The sequence below is a fragment of the Monodelphis domestica genome, chromosome 2 (genome assembly GCF_027887165.1).
Source record: "Monodelphis domestica isolate mMonDom1 chromosome 2, mMonDom1.pri, whole genome shotgun sequence".
In the NCBI taxonomy this organism is placed as follows: domain Eukaryota; kingdom Metazoa; phylum Chordata; class Mammalia; order Didelphimorphia; family Didelphidae; genus Monodelphis; species Monodelphis domestica.
In genome coordinates, this window is record NC_077228.1 from 512,233,008 (window position 1) to 512,243,510 (window position 10,503).

Here is a 10,503-nt window from a genome sequence, read left to right on the forward strand (position 1 = left end):
AAAAAAACAGAAGGCCTGGGTTCTAATCCTAACCCTGCCACTAACTTGTTGGCAAGCCTGGTCATGCCTTGGTATTGCAATTTCCTCATCTATAAAATGGGGGACAATAAGACTTGTTCTATCTGTTTGATAATGATATAAACGATTGGAATCATCTTAGACAAGTCATTTAACTTTATTGAACCTCAGTTTCTTCATCTGTAAAATAAGGGGGTCAGACTGGATGACTTCTGAGGTCTTTTCCAGCTCAGTCTAGGATCTATGAAAAGCCATTTCCTAAATACTTATTAGGGGGGATGGGACTGGACTAAGTACAAGGGTGGAAATAAAGGGGGATGAGACACAGTCCCTCTCCTCATGGAGCTGATGTCATAAAATCATTAGAATGATGTAAAGCAAAGTGCTATAGGAGATCAGAGTATGTTTGTGTGTTCTAGTTTGAGTTCGCTTGGGAGCTCCAGTGTGGTCATAAATCTCATGGAAAGCTTTTTGACAGATCATAGATTGAGAGATAGAAGGGACGTCAGAGATCATCTGTCCAACGTTCCTCTTTCTGTGACAGGCTCAAATGACTTGTTCAAAGTCACACAGGTAATAAATAACAGAGTTGAATTTGAGGCCATGGCTTCATATCTCAAACCTTGTGCTCTTCCTGTACTGTGCCACTTCACAGAAGCTAAGGAACAGAGTAGAGGGAAGTGTGAGTTGTGTACAAACACATGAGATAAAGCAGGAAATTAGGGTGGCCAGACTCTCAAGAGAGTCTTGAATGTCAGGCAAAGATCATTGAACTTGACTCATTCCGCAAGGAAGGATTTTAGGACGAAAGTGACTGGTGAATAGTCAAACTATCTGGCAGTGGTGGAGAGATGATGTTTGGAGGGAAAAGAGTAGAGGTGAGAGAACTTGTTTAGAGGTTACAGCAATAGCCCAGGGAAGTGGTAATGATGTTTTCCACCAGGAGAATACCCAGCGGGAATACAGAAGATGAAACAGATGGGGGGGAGTTGAGATTTTGGGCAGTAGCACAACAAGTCTTTGGATCCAGTGAGATAATGGGTGTGAAAAGCAGTTTGAAAACTGTGAGTTGTTTACAGATGTAAAGTAGTGGTATTACTTGGGGGCAATATAGGCTTCATTTTTTTTTTCTTCATAGTGGGGAGATATATCCCTCTGGGACTACCCATTCTTTGGATCTTAGTTTAGGACTAACACCTGATGACTGGGCTGCAGTTAGGGATCTTGACTGTTGCTATGGGACAAGAGCAAAGCAACCTGGTTCTCACCGGGATAGCAGCCTGTGCCCTTGACCTCCTCTCTTCAGTGGGCAATGTGGCTGCAGTTGAAAAAATGATGACCTTCGGAGCTATGGGATCCTGAGTACCATTCCTGGCTCCAATACCTTTCTACTTGTATGACTTTGTGCAAGTCACTTCAGCTTTCCCTGGACCTTGGTGTTCCCCATCTGTAAAATGAGAGTTCTAGATAGAAATTCTAGATAGAATGTTCCAAACACCTGGGTTTCGAATCACATCACAGACACTTACTGGCCCATGAGACACCCTGCTGGGCCAAGTTGGTTAGCCTTTTGTTTTCTAATCCCTCCCTGTCTTGTTTTGCGGAATCAATACTGGGTTATGTGTTCTAAGGCAGAAGAGCAGTAAGGGATAGGCAATGGGGGTCAAGTGGACTTGCCCAGGGTCACACAGCTGGGAAGTGTCTGAGGTCAGATTTGAACCCAGAACCTCCTGTCCTCTGGGCTTCACTGCTCAATCCACTGAGCCACCCAGCTGTCCTCAGTTGTAGCCTTTTGTGAGCCTCAGCTTGGGTTCTCTTTTTCCTTGTGTTCTCATTTCATATGTGTTTATTGATTGACCCACTGACCTCTCAGTGCAAAAGTTCTTGATCCTAATAAGCTTATGGGTAGAGCTGTAGACCTGGGAGAGACCTCAGAGGCCATTGCTTCAGTTGACAGATGAGGGTCCTGTAATCCTCTGGGCCCACTGAATTAAGCAGTCACAAACCATGTAGGCAGCCTCGGGCTCTGTCTGAGCAGAGACTTCTGGAAAATGCAATGAGACAGAGTAACATCGACTTCTGGGCGTCCAGAGGGAAGTTGGGAGGGGGCAGGCGAGAGATTTAACCACACTGGTTCCTCTTGACAGCTCACTCTCATCCAAGATGTGTGTCCCCCCAATCCTTCTTCCTAAATCCTCCCTGGCCTGCCCTCAGCTTAGCCTGCTTGGTTGCTGTCCTCAACAGTCCCCAGCCTCCACAGCCTCCACAGTCAATATCATCTGGGGAGAGAAAGAGAGTGATTGAGTTAAAAACGAAAAACCTCACCTTCCATCTTAGAATCCATACGTATATTGGTTCCAAGGCAGAAGAGTGGTAAGGGATAGGCACTGGGGGTCAAGTGACTTGCCCAGGGTCACACAGCTGGGAAGTGTCTGAGGTCAAATTTGAACCCAGGACCTCCCATTTCTAGGCCTGACTCTCAATCCACTGAGCCACCCAACTGCCCTCAACACTGTATAATTATAATGACTAACCCTGTGTCCCAAGAAGAGATGAGAAAATGGATCTCTCTCTCTCTCTCTCTCTCTCTCTCTCTCTCTCTCTCTCTCTCTCTCTCTCTCTCTCTATCTCTATCTCTCTCATATCTCTCTCTCTCATCTCTCTGTATCTGTCTCTCTCTACCCCCCCCCCCCGTCTGTCTGTCTGTCTGTCTATCTGTCTATCTGTCTCCTCTCCCTTTTCTCTGAGCCTGGCTCTCCATCCACTGAGCCACCTAGCTGCCTCCTTGATTGAGTTTTAATTCAGAGGAGACATTTGCTTCCACTTCCTCAGTATTTCCTTTTCTTTTCTTTTTAAAAAGAGTTGGAATTGGCAGGACAGTGATGACCCTGTGGTCGAGGGCTGGAAGAAGCTGCTCCTTTTCCCCCTGCTGAATCCCAGCATCTCAGCTCAGCAGCAACCCTCCAGATTCAATGCTGGAGCTTTGAGCAGTGGCCTGTCCCCTGCCACTCCTGCCTGGGTCGTTCTAAACTCCATCCCGGGACCCTGCTGTTCTCATATGCTGCCTCCATCTCCCTCCACCAGGGGAGCAATCTATGCATCGATCGCCCTTGTTTCTGCTAATTTACAGGGCCATGCAGATGACACTCTTGGTCTTAAGTGTTGGAACAGTGACACTCATGTTCTTCAATCTTGTCACCCTCCTGCTGTCAACCTCTGTTTCTCAGGCCACTTGGGTTTGCTGTGCCAGCTAGGGGTGGGGGAGGTGGGAGAGAAAGGTTGGGGCATATGGGATCTGTTGCTCAAGGATAGTTCTGATTGAATTGTAAAGTAGAAATCCCAGAAAGCTTTTCTTCCTGGCACCACTCTGGTGAGCTGCCCATAGCTCCAGCTTCAGTTTCCCCACTGGAGAAGTAGAGATAGTAATGGTACAAATCACCATGATACTAGCTGTGAGATCCTGGAAAAGCTATTCTCTTACTCCAAGTCTCAGTTTCCCCAACTGTAAAATAAGTGGGTTGGACTTGATGGCTTCTGAGGTCCTTTCTAGTTCTAGCATAAGCTCCTAGTGGTCCTCTAATTATCAGAACTCTCCTGAGGTCCCCCAACAAATCAAGGCAGATTTAGAACTTGAACCCAGGTTCCCAGCCTCTGACTCCATTTTTTTAGTACTCGATGCTGCTTTTCCGGACTCCAGATCCAGCTAATCTCCATTTCATTCTACCTTCATAGAATAATCAAGGGCAGGAAGAGTCCTGAGCAAATATCTGGTCCTGTCCCCTGCCTTCAGGCAAATGACTAAGAAACTACCCAGAACAGATGGTCAGCTCTTTTCTTCTCCCAGATCTCCAGGGACCAGGGATTGGATCATGATGTTTGTTGAAGGCCCAGTTCCTTCCAAATGTCATACCGTCTCTTTTGGTTGGGAGGGAACCCAAGGACAAATTGATTCCTTTTAACCAGCTGCATGCTTTTGACCCCGGCAACAATTCTGGGAATTAAACACTTGGGGGAGGGAAACTAGAAGGGGAGGACAGGGCAGGGGAAAGTCATGTCGGAATCAGAAATCCAGAGGTGACTTCCATCAAACAGCTCGATGTGCAGGATGGTGGGAGGTTGGAAGCCAGGCTGTGCCGGCAGTGTATGGAAACATCAACTCACATGGGGTATTTTTGAATGCTGACCTCTTAATAGCCAATGATCTTAATCCAGGGAGTCAGGTGAGGCTGGCTCATTTGGAGTTCAATGGCATCTTTCCCTCTTCCTCGCCCCTTTCCCAAGTAGCACCTTTGAGAAAAGGCTCTGGAAAGAGATGCTAGAGGGTCTTTGTGCATGGTACCTAGTGCCTAATAAATGCCTTTAACTCATTGATTCATAGATGTTTGTTATGCTTGCCCTGTCCCACATGCCAAACATCCTCTTCCCTCTAGGGCACAGGTTCATTGTGGTACGGTGGAAAGAATGGTGGACTTTGAATCAAAGGATTTGAGTTCAAATCCTGGGACTTCCACATGCAACTTGTATGACCTTGAACAAATCCTTTAATCTGAGGAGGACTCAGTTTCCCCAACAGTAAAATGAGAAAGGTAGACTTCTATATAACCTCTAAGATCCATTCCAGCTCTGAATCTATAATTCTAGGAAGTCACTGGACCTCTCTGTGCCTCAGTTCCCCTAGATATAAAGTTGAACTCTTTTATAATTTCCAAGGGCCCTCCCAGCTCTGAATCTATGATTTTAGGAAGTCACTGGACCTCAGTTCCCCTAGCTGTAAAATTGAACTCCTTTACAATTTCCAAGGTCCTTCCCAGCTCTCAATCTATGATTCTAGGAAGTCACTGGACCTCTCTGGACCTCAGTTCCCCTAGCTGTAAAGTTGAACTCCTTTATAATTTCCAAGGTCCCTCCCAGCTCTCAATCTATGATTCTAGGAAGTCACTGGACCTCAGTTCCCCTAGCTGTAAAATTGAACTCCTTTACAATTTCCAAGGTCCTTCCCAGCTCTCAATCTATGATTCTAGGAAGTCACTGGACCTCTCTGTGCCTCAGTTCCCCTAGATATAAAGTTGAACTCCTTTATAATTTCCAAGGTCCCTCCCAGCTCTCAATCTATGATTCTAGGAAGTCACTGGACCTCAGTTCCCCTAGCTGTAAAATTGAACTCCTTTACAATTTCCAAGGTCCTTCCCAGCTCTCAATCTATGATTCTAGGAAGTCACTGGACCTCAGTTCCCCTAGCTGTAAAATTGAACTCCTTTACAATTTCCAAGGTCCTTCCCAGCTCTCAATCTATGATTCTAGGAAGTCACTGGACCTCAGTTCCCCTAGCTGTAAAATTGAACTCCTTTACAATTTCCAAGGTCCTTCCCAGCTCTCAATCTATGATTCTAGGAAGTCACTGGACCTCAGTTCTCCTAGCTGTAAAATTGAACTCCTTTACAATTTCCAAGGTCCTTCCCAGCTCTCAATCTATGATTCTAGGAAGTCACTGGACCTCAGTTCTCCTAGCTGTAAAGTTGAACTCCTTTACAATTTCCAAGGTCCCTCCCAGCTCTGAATCTATGATTCTAGGAAGTCACTGGACCTCTCTGGGCCTCAGTTTCCTCAGATGTAAAATAAGAGTTGAAATCCTTCATAATTTCCAAAGTCCCTTCCAGCTTTGAATCTATGATTTTGGGAAGTTACTGGACCTCTCTGGGCCTCAGTTTCCCTAGCTGTAAATGAAAGTTGGACTTCCTTGTCACCTCCAAGGTCCTTCCCTGCTCTCTGATTTCATGATTTCTTCATTTCTCTGGGTTTCAGGCTCTCCATCTACAAAACAAAAGGGATGCACTGGATGGTGTCTGAGGTCTCTTCCCCTCTCTGTGAGCACATGATGCTATCTGTGAACCTAAGTATAGATGACTCTAACAGAATGGGCTCTGAGGGATAATTGGAATTAAGAGGTTGAGGGGATCTGATGATCAGTTTAGGAAGTTTAGAGGTCGTCAAATCCAGCCTCAGACGTACTGAGGGGAAAATGGAGGCCCATGTAAATGAAATGACTGGGCCAAAGTCATTTGGGGAGACCATGTCGTTTGAGCCTCTCGTTTGACTGAGGGAATAACGGAAGCCCAGAGAGGGGAAGGGATCTGTCCAAGGTCACTCAGGTTGGAAGTGGGTAGAGCTAGGATTTGAAGAGGCAGAGCTGAGGTCCTGATCCCCAAATCCATTGCTTTTCCTGCTCTCTAAAGCTGCTTTCTCCCCTTCAAGGAGGGACAAGCTTGGGTTTCACCTTGAAAGCACCTTCCGCGTCGAGTTGGTGTCAGCCTTGGACTGAGATTAGTGTTGGTCCTTGATGCCCTTGAAAGCAGGGTGGGTTGGGAAATTAAATCGGTTACCTTCAAGCTTATCAATTATGGACACTGTGTCTCATGAAAGCTTGAGCCCCCGCCAAGGCCTCTAGCAGGCCCCCCCTTCTGGACTTGGTCGGGTGTCACATGCCCTTGCCTTCTGGGTCATTGCCATTAGTCCTGGGCAGGAGTTGGGGTGGGAGGCTGGGTAGGTACCTCCTTGGGGCTGGGCAGAGGATCCCCTCCCCTTCTCTATTATGAGCCCAAGGTTTTTAAAACCACAGGACTTGGAATTTTGTAGTCATAGATTTAGAGAATGGAAGGGATTTTAGAGGACATTGAGTCCATCCCTTCCTTCATTTTACAGATGAAGAGACTGAGGCAGAGAGATGAAATGACTGTAAGTGTCACAGGCGGAATCTGAATTCAGGTTTCCGTGATTCTTCGGTCCAGTGCCCTATCCATTCCACCACACTGCCTCACAAGTTTTCAATTCTCTGCCTCTCCATTTTTCCTCAGTTTTAAAAACAAATCAAAGACCTCATTGCATTAGTATCGAACTAGAGAATAAATAGTCCAGAGAAGGCTCACAGAAGATAAGAGAGCTCTCCCAAGTATTTAAGTGACGGTGTGGTGTCATGGATAAAGACACGAGTTCAAGTTTCACCATGGACATGTACTAGATATGTGATCGCAGGCAAGCCACTCCCTCAGACTAGAAATGGCAGAAGAGGTGCCTTCCTGCTCTAGTAGAGGGAGTTTCCTCACCCGGGAGTCCCCGTTATCAGTCCAATCATAGATCTAGTCCTGTCTCCAGGAATATAGATGAGGCTTTTTTGTTTTGTCCCTTTGGGTAGAACCAGGAACAAAGGGTGGAAATTGCCAAGAGAGATTTAGGTTTGCTGTTGGGGGAAATCTTCCCATCGAGCCGAGCTGTCCAGGAGAGGTGGGGGAGTCCCCTTCCTGGGGGGTTTGGTCAAGATTAGCCCAAGAGAGGGAATTTTCTTTGGGGTGTGAGTGGGACTAGCAGGCCCCCCGTGCCTAGCCCAGCTCTAACATCCTGCCCTTCTCTTACCTTTTCCCAGTTCTGATCTCTGTCTTATAGAATCTCGGAGACGCGGGGAGGCATCATGGTGGCAGGCAACTAGAACTACACCTAGACTTCTGGTCACAGCCCTTCCCCTACTCAGCTGGGTGACCTTAGGCAAGTCAAGTCATCTCTAAGGGTTTAGTCCTCCCGTTTGGATGATGATGGGGTCAGATTAGAGGCTGTCCAAGAGCCCTTTCAACTCCAGCTGTCCAGGGTTCCAAGGAATTTACTGTCTTTGGAATGACATAATTGTAGGATTATGGGGAAGCAGTTGCCTGTGGCAAACCTAGACAACTGGAAGCAGAGAATAGCATGAGTTGGGTGGATGCCAAGCCCATGGATGCTCTGGGGCTCCGCCAGGGGTATGCGGTGTGATCTCCCCTTGGTGTCTCCCGGGGCAGCTCCCTATCACTGAGCTATGTTAGGAAAAGAGATAGGTGGCCAAAGCAGCCCTCCCCCTTTCAGGGCCTGCCTCTCATTCCAGCTTAGAAAGAGAAGGGCTGTAGCAATTTGTAGCCGCTACCCCACCACGGTGTCCTGGGCACTAATCTCTCCTCTGCTGCTGCTCCCTAGTTATATCCCTAATAGAAGAAAATTGCCATTGGTTTCATGAAGGATCACTAGTCTTTGTGTCCAAATCCCATCGATAATAATTAGCTGAAGGGGGGGCAGCTGGGTAGCTCAGTGGATTGAGAACCAGTCCTAGAGATGGGAGGTCCTAGGTTCAAATCTGGCTTCAGCCACTTCCTAGCTGTGTGACCCTGGGCAGGTCACTTGACCCCCATTGCCTAGCCCTTACCACTCTTCTGCCTTGGAGCCAATACACAGTATTGACTCCAAGATGGAAGGTGAGGGTTTAAAAAAAAAAATTAGCTGAAGGACCTTGGGCAAGTCACTTAGCTTTATCTTAGCTGTGGTTTTTTTTCACCTTGCAAAGTGGGTGTAAGATCTGCCCCATTTTGGGGAAAAGGCAGTGTGGTGTAATGGATAGAGCGGACCTCAAAGTCAGGAAGACCTGGGTTGAGTCCTGCCTCAAATATAGGTTGACTTTCATTCTAAACAAGTCTCTAAGTTGTAGGGAAGGTGCCATATTGCATAGCCAGGGAGTTTCCTCACTGGGGAGCTCCATCCACCAATGAAATGACAAGTCTAAGTCCTCTTCCACTTGAAGTGATGGGTAGGCTCAGATCTTAGGACCATCATCTTAGATGGGTCTCTAGAGGCCATCTAGTCCAATCCCCCCATTTTACAGATGAATAAACTGAGGTCTAGAATGGGGATGTGACTTGATAATATATTGGAAAACACCGTAATACAAATAAAGCACTTATTTGGGCTGGGTCTAGGGGATCTGTATTTTGAGCCAGAAACTTGGGTTCAAATCCCAGCTCTGGCACTCACTCTGATTGTGGGCTTTTAAATTTTCTGGGCCTCAGTTTACTCATCTGCCCCAGGAGAGGGCTGACTAGATCTCTAAAGCCTTTTCCCATCACCCTGTGAAATACAGCATGGAAGTGATTATAGGAAGCTTTGCTGTGATTTCTCTGGGGTGACTTCATCTTTTGGCCGGGCCTTGACCTCCCCAGAAGGCATGTTGTGGCCAGGCAGGTGGGGAGTGGGAAGGAGGCTGAATGAGAAGATGATTTCTCTGATTGGACTCTGGACAAATAAAAAGGGTCCTTTCTAATTGGAAAGGAAATTGCCTTGCTTCCAAGTGACCAGGAAGCCCAGGATGGCCTCTCGATCTTAATCGAACAACCAGGGATGCAGAGCAAGCAACAGTGTGTATGTTAAGTGGTAACAAGAATGTGCTGAGAGCTCCAAATTTGGGGCATTGGCTATTAAATATTCAATTGACGCTGGCTAAGCTTTGGGAAGGTTCCCCCAAGGGCAGGGGCAGCTGGGAGGCAGGAGAACGTCCTCCACTGTAGAGAGGGAGAATCAGGACCAGCATCCTTGTTTTCTCACTGTACCGCTCCTCATTGTGGCCATGGTTCTGGGCAAGTCTCATCGGTGCCTTTATGCAGAATGGGCATACGTCTCATCCTAGGAGCAGAAATACCCTTCTGCAGTGAATATGGTTAACTCTTGGGAGACTGGGTGGTTTGAGGCACAGAGGACCCCAGGGCACCTGGAGTTAGATGAGCTGACTCTGTACTGCCTGTGCAACTCGAGGCAAGCCACTTACCCTCCTCCCTGGGCCTCAGTTTCCCCATCTGTAAAATGAGAGGGCTGCGTGAGTCAACCTCTTCCAGTTCCCTTGCAGCTTGATAGCTATCATCCTGCTACATTTCTTGATAACCAAACCAGATGAAAAAGGAAAATGCCAAATGGGCGATGGGATGTGGGAAAATGGGGGCTTTCTTCCATTGTTGGCTGAGTTGTCAACTGGTGCAGCCATTCTAGAGAACAATCTGGAACTCTGCCCAAAGGGCAATAAAACCCTTTGACTCAACAGCACCTACCACTACTAGGTCTCTGTTGGAAGGAGATCAAAGCAAAGAGAGAAGGACCTAAGTGGGCAACAATACTGAGGGCAGCTCGTTATCCAAGAAACTGAAACACAGAGGATGCCTTTGGTTGGGGAATGGCTGAACCAGCCATGGGATAGTGTTGCGATGGAGCACCGGTGGGCTCTGCGGGAATATGCAGCCCACTGGCTGGTGGCACAAGGAGGATACAGGAGGTGAGAGCTCAGGTGCTTCACCGCCGCCGCCGCCACTCAGATCTGGGCTGGTCCTGGTGGTAAATTCCAGGAAGCCAGCCCTGCCCAAGAGCTGGAAACTGGTTCCAGGTGGCACCAAGGGTGAGGGCTGGTATTGTTTTATATTGGGGGAGGACAAAGGGAGGCAAAGTCTTTTTTCAAGTATATTAATCTAGGGGTAAATAGACCCCAGGCACTCCTGCCTAGACCAGTAAGTATAATTAGATAAGGATGCTCCCAGAGGTTGGTAGAATTCTTTTTTTTTTTTTAATCCAATATTGTGTATTGGTTCCAAGGCAGAAGAGCAGTAAGGGCTAGGCAATGGGGGTTAAGTGACTTGCCCAGGGTCACACAGCTGG